General features: G+C 37.1%; 1 long non-coding RNA gene across 1 annotated transcript in view; it reads right to left on the bottom strand.

Annotated features, from left to right (window-relative positions):
- The window catches only part of LOC144581939 (uncharacterized), a 102,033-nt gene that overhangs the window by 5,125 nt on the left and 80,581 nt on the right, over positions 1–16,327 (bottom strand). Inside the window, exon 3 of the long non-coding RNA XR_013533418.1 lies at positions 1,145–1,288. This is a non-coding gene — a long non-coding RNA (uncharacterized LOC144581939). The remainder of the gene's footprint in view (positions 1–1,144; positions 1,289–16,327) is intronic.

Genomic DNA, 16,327 nt, shown 5'->3' with positions numbered 1-16,327 from the left:
TGTTAAATTTGACTTTACAGGAGAAAGCTATCTTTAAAAAATGATGTTCTGGAGTTCAGCAGAGAGGTACTTAAAGGTTCTAAGATTCTTTTCTTACAATTTTTTCATCTTCATCAAAATTATATAGAGAGAAACAGTAAGCTATAAATAAAAATATGAGATATACTCATTGAGTAATATATATTAAACCTTTTGATAATCAAACGCATTTTGAAAAGTCTGAAGATTGAGTTACACAGATTTTGAAATGAAACAATCTGCCTGCTTTTTAAAAATCCTCATGACTAAATGTGGCTGATTCCAAAGTGAATTATTTAGCCAGTACCAGTACAAACCAGCTATTACGTCAGAAACAAAAGCAATCTGTTGTCACGTTATATATTTCACCTAGAAATAATTTAAGAAGAGTAAATTTCCTGCAAGGCCACATTGAATGCATTCCTAATATGCAATGAAGTTGTGCCTTTTCAATCCTTCTAGGATTCATATCAATCACAAACACCAGTCTTTTTAAATGTTGATAAGTATTCAAATTGAACATGTAGAGAAAAAAAGTAAATAATAATTTACAATTATGAAAGCTATTTCGTCTATTCTTTTGTTAATACATAAAATGAACTCTGTAAACAGCACATTCAAACACTGTATCTGAGCCAATCTTAATCACCAATACAAATTTTGATAAAGCAATCTGAATTTTGGAATTCAATCTATATCAATTAGTAAAATAAGCAACAAAAATAACACTGTGTTGCTATAAACATTTATATAAAGATGTCTTCATTTATGGGATATATATTCAGGAATGTTTATAGCAACATTATATAGACAAAATTCTGGCAACAGTTTAAATCATCAGTAAGAAAATGGTTGCATGAATTATGGTAGTCATGCAGTTAACAATTTAAAATTAGTCAGCATGTCTCTGTGCATTTGCCTGAAAAAAGTCCATAAAATATTATAAATTAAGTGAAAAAGAAATACCTGCATATAATACAATCCCATTTTAGTAGATGAAGGAATATATATAGGTAGATATATGTTTAGTATAAACATAAATGTGTGCAAGAAGGATAACTATTTTACTAAATGAATTGGGCTAAGATTTAAGTATATGAAAAAAACACCCTTCATTCCTTCTCACCACACTGTGTTGAATTCCTTATGTTGACACTTTCTTTCCAAGATCTGTACAGATATTTAAAGATGACTCATTGTCTTGAAGTGTAATTTTCTGGGTTCTTTGTAGGACCATCATGGATACTTTTCTTGTGTGTATCTCTTGGACCTGGAAAATACATTTTTATTTTTATTTTTATTTTCTTTTTTGATGGAGTCTTGCTCTGTCGCCAGGTGGAGTGCAGTGGTGTGATCTCAGCTGACTGTAATCTCCGCCTCCAGGGTTCAAGCGATTCCCCTGCCTCAGCCTCCCGAGTAGCTGGGACTACAGGCGCGCACCACCATGCCTGGCTAATTTTTTGTATTTTAGGAGAGACAGAGTTTCACCATGTTGGCTAGGATGGTCTTGATCTCCTGACATCGTGATTTGCCCACCTCGGCTTCCGAAAGTAGGGGTATTACAGGTGGGAGCCACCACGCCCGGCAGAATTTCTATTCTTAATGATCACTTGTGACTCCTTCCTCAGCTCCTGGTAAATTGTTCTTTATTTCCATCTTCTTGCTTCTGGGGTTGTCCATGAAAGGCTCATATCAGTTCCAAAACACTCACAAATCCCTTGCCCTGACATAGTCTTGGAAAAGACAATCCTAATATAACCCCTCTAACCTGCGCTATTGTCTTCTTTAACTTCCTCTGGAGGAAGTATGGTTCCAGTCTTCTGAGACTACTTGAAATATTTGAGCTTGAAAGCTCTTTGAGTCTTCCCAAAAAAGCACTCATCGTTAGGATTGCTATGTTAGAGAGAGAACTGCTCCCTTACTACTCACATCTAAACTATTTCTTTTGAAAATTTTGTACTGTAAATTTGTTTTACTTTAATGTCTGATACTTATTTTATTGACACCTCAGTCCAAACTGAAGAAAGAATAGTTCACATTTATCTTAATATCCTGCTTTATAGGTTTTAAATTTATAAGAATTCTGGTGGGAGTGTGGATTTTATTGGCAATTGCAAACAGTTACAGACATTTATGAAGCATATTCTATGTCTCCAGGCACTATGGAGAGTAACAAGAATACCAGTATAATTAGGACAAAACAAATTCCCACATCATTGCAACTTTTATAATTAGGACAAAACAAATATCAAAATAATCTAAACATGGAATATTGTTTTAACAATATTTAATGTAACCCCAGCACTTTGGGAGGCTGAGGCAGGGGTTCGAGACCAGCCTTGCCAACATGGCAAAACCCCATCTCTACTAAAAAAATACATTAAAAAAAAATAACTAGGCATTGTGGCACACGCCTGTAATATCAGTTACTTGGGAGGCTGAGGCAGGAAAATCTCTTCAACCATGGAGGCGTAGGTTGCAGTGAGCTGAGTACACACCACTGCCTTCCAGACTGGGAAACAGACTGAGACTGCATCTAAAACAAACAAACAAACAACTCCTATCAGGACAAAAGATTGCAAAAAACGACCACCATAATTTTGGTTTTTCTGTTTCATTTAATAGCTATTTTCATACACTGATCCTCGTTTTGTTGGGTTAGTGACCAAATAAATAAATAAGCTTTCTTTATACTCTATTGAGTCTGGACTAAAATATTCTTTAAAACTATTTACTAGACAAATTATTTCGAGAGAATATCATTGGTTTAAGAATGCAAAAGATAAAAGGGTGGTTGTCATTTTCAAACATGTTTAAGAGGTTCCAAAAGATCCAGTTTATAACATATAAAACACAATATCAGAAGCCCTGAATGATTTTTTTTATCTCATAAGATGCTCCTGGAAGGCAGTGTAAAATTGTATAAAAAGAATTAAGGATATTTTGATTATGGCAAAACTCACCAATTCTTTTAGTTCTGTAACTTTGGTTAGTTTACTGTTCTCAATTATGGTTTCCTCATTCTTAAAATGATTATGCTGCAGCCTATTTTATGAAGATGTTTAGATGATAAAATATGCAAAATACTTAACACCAAATAATGTTAGTTCCCTTCCTTATCGGCTTATCTGATAGCATTACTACTTCTTAATTTTTTTCTAAATACTTGAAAGTTTTTCTTAGTTGACAAACACTTTGAGTCTTCAGTATTACTTTGGTGTTATGACTGTGTTTTAGAATATTTAATAAAACAGTCCATGGATTCCTAGCTGTCTCCCTGAAGTATTGTGGCCAGAAATACCTTGGCAAGAAGCTGGGCAGGCACCAGGGAACAAGCTTTACTTTTCACACTTCAAGAAATTTATTGGGAAAATTAAAGTGCTTCACTGGGGTTGGTAATTTTATCAGGATCCATACTATGTAAAAAATAAATGAATCAGTGAGATTGGAAAAAGACTCACTCTAAATGATTAAGAAAAGCACTTTTTTTTTCTTTTTGACAACTTGATTGGGGGTGGGGAAAGGGTGGAAAATGGCCCTACTTAAGAAAAGTAAGCAAAGTATTGGCAGGCAGTGACTTTAAATTGCACATTAAACTAATCCAGGGCTATGCCTTAATAAACGCAAGGGCTGGGAATTCTTATGGATTTTCTAGCTCATTGCTGGGACAACACAGAAAGGCAATAAATGTTCTATTACTTACACAAGCTGCTAGTTTTCAGAAAATTAGTCACCAGTGACCTTTTACCCTTTGTCTTGCTCTCCTTCTCAGTCACTGCACCTGAGCTGAATCAAATGCGGACCAGTCCACAGATAAGTTTCTAGGCTAACCTCCTACAAATTGAAATAACTGGGTTTTGGTATAATCAATAAAATGTACATATTAGAAAAAATATAACTTAATGCATTTACCAGATACAAAAAGCTCCATTCCCAAGTTGTTTTAAGTGTAATAAATTATATCTTATTTCAAACAAACATATCTCACTTCAAACAAGGTGAATATTTGAATGACATTCAGTTGAAAGTACATTTTTACACAAACAAGAAAACCACTCCATGACAATAACATAACAGTTTTTTCTGTTAGCCCTTGCCTAAATGCAGGACCATGGGTGTGCGGGTAACGGTAGGAGAAGTGTGAGGTAGCAGAGGCCAGAGTCTCAGGGTAGATATTGAAGAGGAACAGAAAGGGAGAGAAGTTATGTGATTTGGGGGCACCCAGTCCTTATATTAAATTATATTGATTAGTTTTCTAGTTAGCAGGGAGACCTCCTTCTGACCCTATTTTCAGGGTCACTAGATCATAATGCAATCTCACGAAGAGGCTGGTGTTCCTCCCCATATTGCTTTCTGAGGAAAGTATGGACCTGATAATCGCCCATTTAAAGCTTTCTCTTTTTTTCCTCCTTTTGCTGGACCCTCACTAACAAATGCATATATAAATTGCACATACAGTGTAATAACACATGTTGCAATTGACAGAAGATAAGATATAAAAATGGTCCCAACCTTTTGCCAAAAGGCTATTTTAGAAATTGAATCTCATAAACAGCATTTCATCTGAATCAGGAAAATAAAATGAAAATATCTGACAAACAGGTGGGCCTGCTGTAAGATCTGGACCCTTTACTAGAGAAACTTTAATTTTGTGTTCAAGTATGGTTGAAGCATACAGCAAACACTAAATATTAAAGACATAATAGGGGATATTTTTGGTTTATTCATGTGCATTTTCATCTTATACCAAACATGAATGATTAACTAGCAGATCAAACAATTATGTGTCTATGAATATTTATGGACAAAAAAAATACCCAGGGGATTTTTTAAGAAGATGGCATAATTTCAAGACTTTCAGCCTTTAAAATTTTACTTATATGAAACAACCTGGGGAAACTGCAGTTTAAAAAGGCATTTACTGTAATTTATAGGAAATTCAAAAAGAGATATTTTGACATTATGGAGAGAAAGCAAATGAATTTTTTACCTTTCAGCTATTGTACTGATGTAGGACTATCTTACCCGCAATTGGTACTAGCCATTTGACATGCAATTGTAGCCTTCCCCAAGGGCCTGTTGGTACTTTGGGATCTGTTTCCTTACTTGCTGTGCCTTTATGTCTTCATGTTTTATTTGACTAAAGGAAGCTTTCTTATCTTTAACCACTGACTTGCTTCTAATGTGCTAACCCAACCTTTTGGCTCTAGGCTGAAGTTGTAATTCACTCTCACTGCTCTTCTTGCTTAGCATATACATAAACACACTGTGTGATTGTTAATCTCATTTTCTCTCTACTTAGAGATCCTGGGCTGTTAACATCACTCCCTAAGTCCATTATCTTTTTTTTTAATTGCATTTTAGGTTTTGGGGTACATGTGCAGAACATGCAAGACGGTTGCATAGGTACACACATGGCAGTGTGTTTTGCTTCCTTTCTCCCCTTCACCCACATTTGGCATTTCTGGTGAAATAACTCAGAAACAAAAAGTCAAATATCACATGTTCTCACTTGAAAATTAGAGCTAAATAATGGACAGAAAGAGTGGGACACTCCAATAGGTGTCAGGATGGGAGTGGGTTAAGGGATGAGGAGTTACTTAATAGGCACAATGTACTCTCTTTGGGACATGGTTATACTAAACCCCCAGACTACTACTAAGCAATATGTCCAAGTGTTAAATCTGAACTTGTGCCCCCTACATGTATACAAATTAAAAAACAAACAAGAAAACCACTCCATGAACCAAAATCCTCAGTTGAATCAATAGAAGTGCTATATCATATCATTTTGGAAATGCCCTGCTTAAAGGTATTAATTTTGGTCATTCTGTAATGTGTTAATATTAATAAGGTATAAGAGGTGGAGAAGTTGTAGAAAGAGAATAAATAATAGAATTGGTAGAACAATAAAAAAGCAGAATCATAAAATAATTCCCCCTAATCAAAAGCAAGACTCAACCAATTATACCCAAGTCCTCAACAAGTATCCCAGAGCATACCCATTCTCTATAAGTGTGTCTTCTCTCAATGTCTCAATCTGTCAGAAACATTGAAGGAACAGAGTGAATGAGTAATTTCTACTTTTTAAATTCCTTTCATATTACTGCCCCTAATGTTTTTCCACCCAGAGTAGCAACATATTCCCACCAACCTATTTTTCCTCCAGTGAGACAGATTATACTAGGCCAAAACGCTCTAGAGGAGCAGATAAAAACAACCCACTGGCTGTGACTTGGATAAAGTTGATTTCTTGAGCCTGCCATAATCAGCAAAGCAAATGGAAAGCTCCAACCAGGCAGTGTGGCTTTGTTGCTGCTGATAATTATGTGCCCAGAGGACACAAATGTCAAGACTATCCTAGGAATCAATTGAGATTTTTGTGGAAAATAGAGGGAGAGCTATAAAGAGAAAAAGGGGACACTGGAGGAGATATCTTTAGGCCACTTTCTCATGGAAAACCTTCAGTGGCTTGTTTTATTCATATTACTTTGCTTATGAGTAAATGTAAAGAGTTTGAGGCTCAGAGAGTGAATTTGTAGATATCATTTAGATCTTAATTTGATATTTATATCTTGATTATGTATAGAAGTCTCGTTTTGACAAAATTACATGCTTGCCATTCATTTATGATACTGCATTCATTATAATGTAATCTTTGCTATGTTGTATGCTTTATATTGCAGTTATATTGTATGATATAATCATAATAAATGTAATTGTGAATGAGTGTCTTGAACCGTTGTACTTCAGCCAGACTAGCAGTGAGTTAGAGCCTCTTTAATTTGGATGTATAACAACAATTTAAAACCTATTAAGCAGTTTTACTTCATTTTGTTAATAAGGAGAACTAGGGAAGACAAAAATGCCATCATTTCTCACCAATATTATGATAAAATGATCTTATAATAATTTTTTTAAATTGTTATTTAGGTTCTGGGGTACATCTGCAGATCATGCAGGATCGTTGCATAGGTATACACATGGCAATGTGTTTTGCTGCCTCCATCCCCCTATCACCTACATCTGACATTTCTCCCCATGTTATCCCTCCCCAACCTCCCACCCCCACCACTGTCCCTCCCTTGGTGCCTCCCAACAGATGCCAGTGTGTGATGCTCCCCTCCTGTGTCCATGTGTTCTCACTGTTCAACACCCACCTATGAGTAAGAACATGCCGTGTTTGATTTTCTGTTCTTGTGTCAGTTTGCTGAGGATAATGGTTTCCAGATTTATCCATGTCCCTACAAAGGACACAAACTCATCACTTTTTATGGCTGCATAGTATTTCGTGGTGAATATTTGCCACATTTTCCTTGTCCAGTCTATGGTCAATGGGCATTTGGGTTGGTTCCAGGTCTTTGCTATTGTAAACAGTGCCACAGTGAACATACATGTACATGTGTCTTTATGATAGAATGACTTGTAATCCTTTGGGTATATACCCAGTAATGGGATTGCTGGGTCAAATGGAATTTCTATTTCTAGGTCCTTGAGGAATCGCCACACTGTCTTCCACAATGGTTGAACTAGCTTACACTCCCCCCAACAGTATAAAAGGGTTCCTATTTCACTGAATCCTCTCCAGCATCTGTTGTCTCCAGATTTTTTAATGATCGCCATTCTAACTGGCATGAGGTGTTATCCCAATGTGGTTTTGATTTGCATTTCTCTAATAATCAGTGATGATGAGCATTTTTCATGTTTGTTGGCCTCATATATGTCTTCTTTTGAAAAGTATTCATATACTTCACCCACTTTTGAATGGGTTTGTTTTTCTCTTGTAAATCTGTTTTAGTTCTTTGTAGATTCTAGATTATTAGCCCTTTGTCAGACGGGTAAATGGTGAAAATTTTTTCCCATTCTGTTGGTTACCGACTCACTCTAATGATTGTTTCTTTTGCTGTACAGAAGCTCTGGAGCTTAATTAGGTCCAATTTGTCTATTTTGGCTTTTGTTGCCAATGCTTTTGGTGTTTTAGTCATGAAGTTCTTGCCTATGCCTATGTCCTGAATGGTTTTGCCAAAGTTTATTTCTAGAGGTTTTATGGTGTTAGGTCTTATGTTTAAGTCTTTTATCCATCTGGAGTTAATTTTAGTGTAATATGTCAGAAAGGGGTACAGTTTCTGCTTTCTGCACACTGCTAGCCAGTTTTCCCAACACCATTTATTAAACAGGGAATCCTTTCCCCATTGTTTGTTTTTGTCAGGTTTGTCAAGATCGGATAGTTGTAGATGTGTGGCATTGCCTCTAGGGTCTCTGTTCTGCTCCATTGGTCTATATCTCTATTTTGGTACCAGTACCATGCTGTTTTGATTACTGTAGCCTTGTAGTATAGTTTGAAGTCTGGCAGTGGGATGCCTCCGGCTTTGTTTTTTGCTTAGAATTGTCTTGGTTATGTGGGCTCTCTTTTGGTTCCATATGAAATTTAAGGTGTTTTTTTCCAGTTCTGTGAAGAAGGTCATTGGTAGCTTGATGGGGATAGTGTTGAATCTATAAATTACTTTAGGGAGTATGGCCATTTTCACTATATTGATTCTTCCTAACCATGAACATGGAATGTTTCTCCATCTGTTTGTGTCCTCTCCTATTTCCTTGAGCAGTGGTTTGTTGTTCTCAAAGAGGTCTTTACATCCTTTGTTGGTTGTATTCCTAGGTATTTTATTCTCTTTGTAGCAATTGTGAATGGGAGTTCACTCTTGATTTGGCTGTTAGTCTGTTATTGATGTATAGACATGCTTGTGATTTCTACACATTGATTTTGTATCTGAGACTTTGCTGAAGTTCCTTATCAGTTTAAGGAAATTTTGGGCTGAGATGATAGAGTCTTCTAAATATCCAATCATGTCATGTGTAAATAGAGATAATTTGACTTCCTCTTTTACTAATTGAATACCTTTTTTTTTCTGCCTAATTGTTCTGGCTAGAACTTCCAATACTATATTGAATAGGAGTGGTGAAAGAGGACATCCTTGTCTGGTGCCAGATTTGAAACGGAATGCTTCCAGGTTTTGCCCATTCGGTATGATATTGGCTGTAGGTTTGTCATAAATAGCTTTTATTGTTTTGAGATATTTTCCTTTGATACCTAGTTTATTGAGAGATTTTAGCATAAAGGGCTGTTGAATTTTGTAGAAGGCCTTCTCTGCATCTATTGAGATAATCATGTGGCTTTTTTGTCTTTGGTTCTGTTTATGCGGTGGATTACGTTTATAGACATGTGTATGGTGAACCAGCCTTGCATTCCTGGAATGAAGCCTACTTGATCGTGATGGATAAGCTTTTTGATGTGCTGTTGCAATCGGTTTGCCGGATTTTATTGAAGATTTTTGCATCTATGGTCATCGTGGATATTGGCCTGAAATTTTCTTTTCTTGTTGAGTCTGCCGGGTTTTGGTATCAGGATGATGTTTGTCTCATAAAATGATTTAGGAAGGATTCCATCTTTTTGTATTCTTTGAAATAGTTTTGGAAGGAATGTTACCAGCTCCTCTTTGTATGTCTGGTAGAATTCAGCTGTGAACCCTTTTGGACCTGAACTTTTTTTGGTTGGTAAGCTGTTAATTGCTTCCTCAACTTCAGCTTTCGTTATTGGTCTATTCAAGATTTCAACTTCTTCCTGGTTTAGGCTTGGGAGGGTGCAAGTGTCCAGGAATGTATCCATTTCCTCCAGGTTTACTGGTTTATGTGCATAGAATTGTTTGTATTTTTGTGGAATTGGCAGTGATATCCCCTTTATCATTTTTATTGCATGTATTTGATTCTTCTCCCTTTTTCTTTTTATTAATCTTGCTAGCAGTCTATTTTGTTGATCTTTTCAAAAAACCAGCTCCTGGATTTATGAATTTTTTGAAGGGTTTTTGTGTCTCTATCTCCTTCAGTTCTGCTCTGATCTTAGTTATTTCTTATCTTCTGCTAGCTTTTGGGTTTATTTGATCTTGCTCCTCTAGCTCTTTCAATTTTGACAATAGAGTGTTGATTTTAGCCTTGCTTCTCTAGTGGGCTTTTATTGCTAGAAATTTTTCTCTTGACACTGCTTTAAATGTGTCCCAGAGATTCTGGGATGTTGTGTCTTTGTTCTCTTTGGTTTCAAAGAACATATTTATTTCTGCCTTCCTTTCATTCTTTATCCCATCAACATTTAAGAGCCAGTTGTTCAGTTTCCAGGAAGCTATGCAGTTCTAAGTTAGTTTCTGAATTCTGAGTTCTAACTTGATTGCACTGTGGTCTGAGAGACTGTTTATTATGATTTCCATTCTTTTGCATTTGCTGAGGAGTGAATTACTTCCAATTATGTGGTCAATTTTAGAGTAGATGCAATGTGGTGCTAAGAGGAATGTATATTCTGTGGATTTGGGGTGGAGAGATCTGTAGATATCTATTAGGTCCACTTAATCCAGATCTGAGTTCAATCCTGGATATGCTTGTTAATTTTCTGTCTCATTGATGTCTAATATTGACAGTGGAGTGTTAAAGTCTCCCATTATTATTGGGTGAGAGTCTAAGGGTCTTTGTAGGTCATTAGGAACTTGCTTTATGTACATGGGTGCTCCTGTATTGGGCGAGTATATATTTAGGATCATTAGCTCTTCTTCATGCATTGATCCTTTTACCATTATATAATGCCCTTCTTTGTCTCTTTTGATCTTTGTTGATTTAAAGTCCATTTTATTAGAATTGCAACTCCTGCTTTTTTTTTTTTTTTTTTTTTTTTTTGCTCTCCATTTGCTTGGTAAATCTTTCTCCATCCCTTTATTTTGAGCCTATGGGTGTCCTTGTATGTGAGATACAGCACATTGATAGGTCTTGACTTTTTATCCAATTTGCCAGTCCGTGTCTTTTGATTGAGGCATTTAGCCCATTTACATTTAAGGTTAATATTGTTATCTCTGAGTTTGATCCTGCCATTTTGATGCTAGCTGAATGTTTTGCCCATTAGTTGATGCATTTTTTTTTGTCACGTTAATGGTCTTTACCATTTTGTATGCTTTTGGAGTGGCTAGTACTGGTTTTTCCTTTCCTTCATTAATGCTTCTTTCAGGATCTCTTGTAAGATGGGCCTGGTGGTGATGAAATCTCTCAGCAATTGCTTGTCCATAAAGGATTTTCTTTCTCCTTCACTTATAAAGCTTAATTTGGCTGGATACCAAATTCTAGATTGAAAGTTGTTTTCTTTAAGGATGTTGAATATTGGGCCCCACTGTCTTCTGGCTTGAAGGGTTTCTGCCAAGATATCTGCTGTGAGTCTGATGGGCTTCCCTTTGTGGGTAACCTGACCTTTCTCTCTGGCTACCCTTAGCATTTTTCTTTCATTTCAAGCCTGGTGAATCTGACGATTATATGCGTTGGGGTTGCTCTTCTTAAGGAATATCTTTGTGGTGGTCTCTGTATTTCCTGTATTTGAATATTAGCCTGGCTTGCTAGGTTGGGGACATTCTCCTGGATAATATCCTGAAGAGTGTGTTGCAGCTTGGATTCATTCTCTCTGTCACATTCAGGTACACCTATCAAACATAGATTAGGTCTTTTCACATAATCTCATATTTCTTGGAGGCTTTGTTCATTTCTTTTCACTTTTTTTTTCTCTATTCTTGCCTTCTCATTTTATTTCATTGAGTTGATCTTCAATCTCTGATATCCTTTCTTCTGCTTGGTTGATTTGGCTATTGAAACTTGTGTATGCTTCCCGAAGTTCTTGTGTTGTGTTTTTCAGCTCCATCAAGTTGTTTATATTCTTCTCTAAGCTGTTTATTACAGTTAGCTACTCATCTAACCTTTTTTCTAGGTTCTTAATTTCTTTGCATTGGGTTACCATATGTTCTTTTAGCTCTGAGAGGTTTGTTATTACCCACCTTCTGAGGCCTGTTTCTTTCATTCTCCATTCATCTTTGATCCCAAGCTGGTGAGGAGTTAGATCCTTTGAAGGAGGAGAGGCATTCTGGTTTTTGGTGTTTTTATCCTTTTTGCACTGGTTTCTTCCCATCTCAGTGGCTTTATCTACCTGTGGTCTTTGTCATTGGTGACTTTCAGATGTGGTCTCTGAGTAGGATGTCCTTTTTGTTGATGATGAAGTTATTTCTGTTTCTTAATTTTTCATCTAACAATCTGGTCCCTCTGCTGCAGGATGGCTGGAGGTCCACTCCAGACCCTGCTTGTTTGGGGATCACCCACAGGGGCTGTGGATGCACGGTAAGGATTGCTGTCGGTTTCTTCTTCTGTTATCTTCATCCCAGAAGGGTACCTGCCAGATGTCAGCCTGAGCTCTCCTTTATGAGGTGTCTCTTTGGGTACATGGGGGTCAGGGAGCTGCTTGAAGAGACAGCCTGTGCCTTATAGGAGTTCAAGTGCTGTGCTGGGAGCTTCATTGTTTCATGGAGAGCTGCTGGACATGTACACTTAAGTCTGCTGCAGTGGAACTCATAACCACCTCTTCCCAGGGGATCTGTCCTAGGAATATTGGCTCTATTTATAAGTTCCTGTCGTGCTGCCACCTTTGTTCATAGATGCCCTGCCCTGCATGGAGTTGTCTAGTCACAGTCTTCCAGAAGAGGCATTGCTGAGCTGCCACAAGCTCTGTCCAACTGCTGTGTAAACTGCCTTGGTAGTGGTTGTCGCCCTTTCCCCCACTAAGCTGGAAAGTCTTCTGTCCATCTGTGCTTGCTGTGAAACTCTCAATCCAGAGCATTTCAGATTCCTTGTTTTGTGGGGGTGGTACCCGCCGAGCCAGATCCCCTAACTCCCTATCTCTGCCCACTCCCTTTCAGTTGAATGGGAAGCTCTGTCTCTCAGGTATTCCAGGCTCAAGTTGAAATGGCCGCCCAGATTTGTGTGAGTTTCTGTGCACCAACCCAGCACCAGCTGAAACCGCCATGCTGAAAACTCATGGCACTTTTTGGCCCAGGAGTCTCCTGGTCTGTGGGCAGTGAAAATTTGTTTGGAAATGTGGTGGGCACTCACCCTTTGCATTGTTCTTGCTGGGAACTGCAATCTGGAGCTATTCTTATTCAACCATCTTGGATCCTCCCCCGATCTTAAAATAATCATTAGGTGTTCTTGGAAATCAAATTTAACTATGTATAAATCAATATGAAAGTGTCCCAAAAGTGTCTTATTGAAGTTAGTCCCCTTCAGGTTTTGGCTGGAATGGATGTCTTAGGTGGGGTGGATATTGTTGTTTAGCGTCTATATCACAACTTAAAATGACAGAATTAACTAGCCAGTTTGTTACACAGATCACCAGAATGTTCTAGAAGTTAAATCTGTTAACTTGAATATTAAAATAAAATACCCTAGATAATCTTAGTCACAGTTTACTTATACCAAACAGGATACTTTTAAATGAAACTATAGAAAAATGAATAGTATAAATTGATGAAATCATATTTGATTGATTTTATTCAATAAGCAGTCATTTCCTGGGAAGCAATTATTATGTGTTAGATGTCATATAAAATGAGGGACATGAGACATAAATAAGACCCCAGCCTTTTCCTGTTGGAGCCCATAGTTTGACTCATCTAACTGGCCCAGAATGTAGTATGTCTAGCAACATTTAAGATATATGTCAAAATTTCCTTTATAATGGTGACAGATGGCTAGGCATGGTGGCTGACACCTGTAATCCAAGCACTTTGGGAGACTGAGGCAGGTGGATCACAAGGTCAAGTGTTGGAGAACAGCCTGGCCAACATGGTGAAACCCTGTCTCTACTAAAAATTCAAAAATTAGCCAGGTGTGGGGGCCGGTGCCTATAATTCCAGCTACTCAGGAGGCTGAGGCAGGAGAATTGCTTGAACCCAAGAGGTGGAGGTTGTAGTAAGCCAAGATCACATGACTGCACTCCAGCTTGGATGACAGAACAAGAATCCATTTCAAAAAAAAAAGTGACAAATTCATTTATTTCTTATTTTCATAAAACCATGTGATCAAATATATGCCCCTTTCTTCTGTAAGAAATAAAGAACTACAGCTACTAAAATGTGAAAGAGATTTAGTACAGGGAATTGGGTACTCTTACAATTGCTGGAGGAGTGGGATTTTGCCAGAGTCCCAGAACACCACTGCCATTCTACAGTATGGGGAAAGTGGGGATCAGAAAGGCTGCCAAGGGAGCTGTTGTGTTCGAGTGTTTGGCCTTAGGTGCTTTCCAGGGCTCAGGAAGTTTCCAACATTCCTGCTCTAAATGCCTCTTAAACTCACTGAGCTGGGACTGGGCAAGGTGGTTTACACTTGTAATCCCCACACTTTGGGAGACTGAGGTGGGAGAATCCCTTGAGCTCAGGAGTTTGAGATCATCCTGGGTAACATGGCAAAACCCCATATCTACAAAAAAAATTAAAAATTAGCTTGGCAGGGTGGCATGCACCTGTAGTCTCAGTCTTGGGAGGCTTAGGTGAAAGGACCACTTGAGTCCAGAAGGTCAAGGCTGCAATGAACAGTTATTGCACCGCTGCACTCCAACCTCTTGCTGGATGATACCACAAGACCTGGTATCAAAAAAAAAAAAAAAAAAAAAAAACAAGGAAAAGAAAAACCATCGAGCTAATGACTAAAATTTAAATGCCCAGCAAAACAAAGCAGAACAAATGAAACCAAAAACAGTATCTTTAAAATCATAGCTATTAGCAGCACAAGAAAATGCAGCTGGAAGATGGTCCTTTTGTCTTCCAAATCTCACACAAGTGCCAGCTTCAAATTGCTGAAATCTAAATGTCATCCTGAGTTCCATCTTAAAGAAATCTGGTTTATAACCTTTTCAGCCTTTCAGGCCTTGGATTCCTGAGATGTTCCCATGAAAATGAAAGGGATGGCAACCTATGCCAGCACAACTGGAGCTGCCACAAACTGAGCCACCACTGACATTGTGAAAATTTTCCTCAAATCTTTTAATTAAAGTAGAAAAATATTAAATGTGTGTATATCCATGAGGGCTAAATTTACATTTTTCTTTTTTCCTTAAACTTTGTGTTCCCTTCACAATCAATCATTGCCACTAATTGCTTCCTCTGGGTCATGCATGTGCTTACTTCTGTCTGGAATGCCTGACATTCACCAAGCTTGGCTTACTTCAAGACCCTGCAGATAGATGTTCACTAGGGCACCCATGCTCATCTAGGTCACATTATTTTACATTCTATGAATAAACTGACTTTTTAGCTTTTTACTTATGTTTCCTTGGCATGATCATAACCTCATTGAGAGTATAAAATGATCCTTATAGTCAGAGTAACTAATTTATTGCCTGCTCTGTATTGTGCACAAACACAGGAATGAAGTTCTTTTACATGTGATAATTTATTTTATTTTGTGTAAATATCATTTTTATTACTAGACTCATTTATGTAGGTATTTATTCTATGAGCACTGATTAACAATCTGCTATGTGTAATGTGTGGCAGATTGTGTGTGGTCCTGGAGATACCTTAACTGGAAATTTAAACCATTCTCTAACCTAGATTTTTAAATGGTGTGAAACAGTGTTTATTTCCCTTTACTGTTCCTTACATTTTTTAACTGTCCTAGGATGATATATAACAATTCCTTTAAAAGCCATCTCTTCATTTTTTGTGTAATAGTTCAGATTTCATAAGAGAAAAGAACCAGTTTTAAACTTTTACAAAAAGTTTTGTTTTACAAAAAGTTTAAAACAGGAAAAGTATAAAACATACTTTAGTTCTAATTCTTTCATTGATTTGCTGTTGACCTTGAACAAATCACTTTACATATCTCTATCCCTATTTCTTCATTTTGAAAGTAAGCCTAATTTTAGTTTTTATTGCTTACCTAATAGAAAACTCAAGCTGCTTGAAATCTTAACAGAAAGGATGATGAGAATAATAGATAGAAATGTGCTCTGAACTCTTTAGAGAAAATGAATTGTATAGATCCAAGTTAGCATTTTAATTACATAAAACACAATATGGCATAGCATTGAAGAAAATCTCTTTGGACAGACAGCTGGGATCAGAATTCTGCCCTGCTCTGGTCAAACTGGAAGACTTAAGGCACTGTACTTGACTTTTCAGTACCTCAGTTTCCTCATATTTAAAACTATTAGAATATTTTAAAAATTTCTATTTCTATTAATTATTTCAAATGCTTAATAAATACCATTATTTTTGTGCTTCATCTAAGTTGACTGCAAAAGCATCATTCATGTAGGTGAAAAAAAGCACAAACAGACTCATAGAGACAAACACAGCTTCCAGTTGAAATATTAACCTACCTTGGTGTGTAGCATTTGGGTTTATAGAAGCATGCCACAGTCTTCAAAATACGTTTTTAAAAAGATTAACTGAAGGCATAGATG

The sequence above is a fragment of the Callithrix jacchus genome, chromosome 3 (genome assembly GCF_049354715.1).
Source record: "Callithrix jacchus isolate 240 chromosome 3, calJac240_pri, whole genome shotgun sequence".
In the NCBI taxonomy this organism is placed as follows: Eukaryota; Metazoa; Chordata; class Mammalia; order Primates; family Cebidae; genus Callithrix; species Callithrix jacchus.
This window is presented reverse-complemented; position numbering and strand designations above follow the sequence as displayed.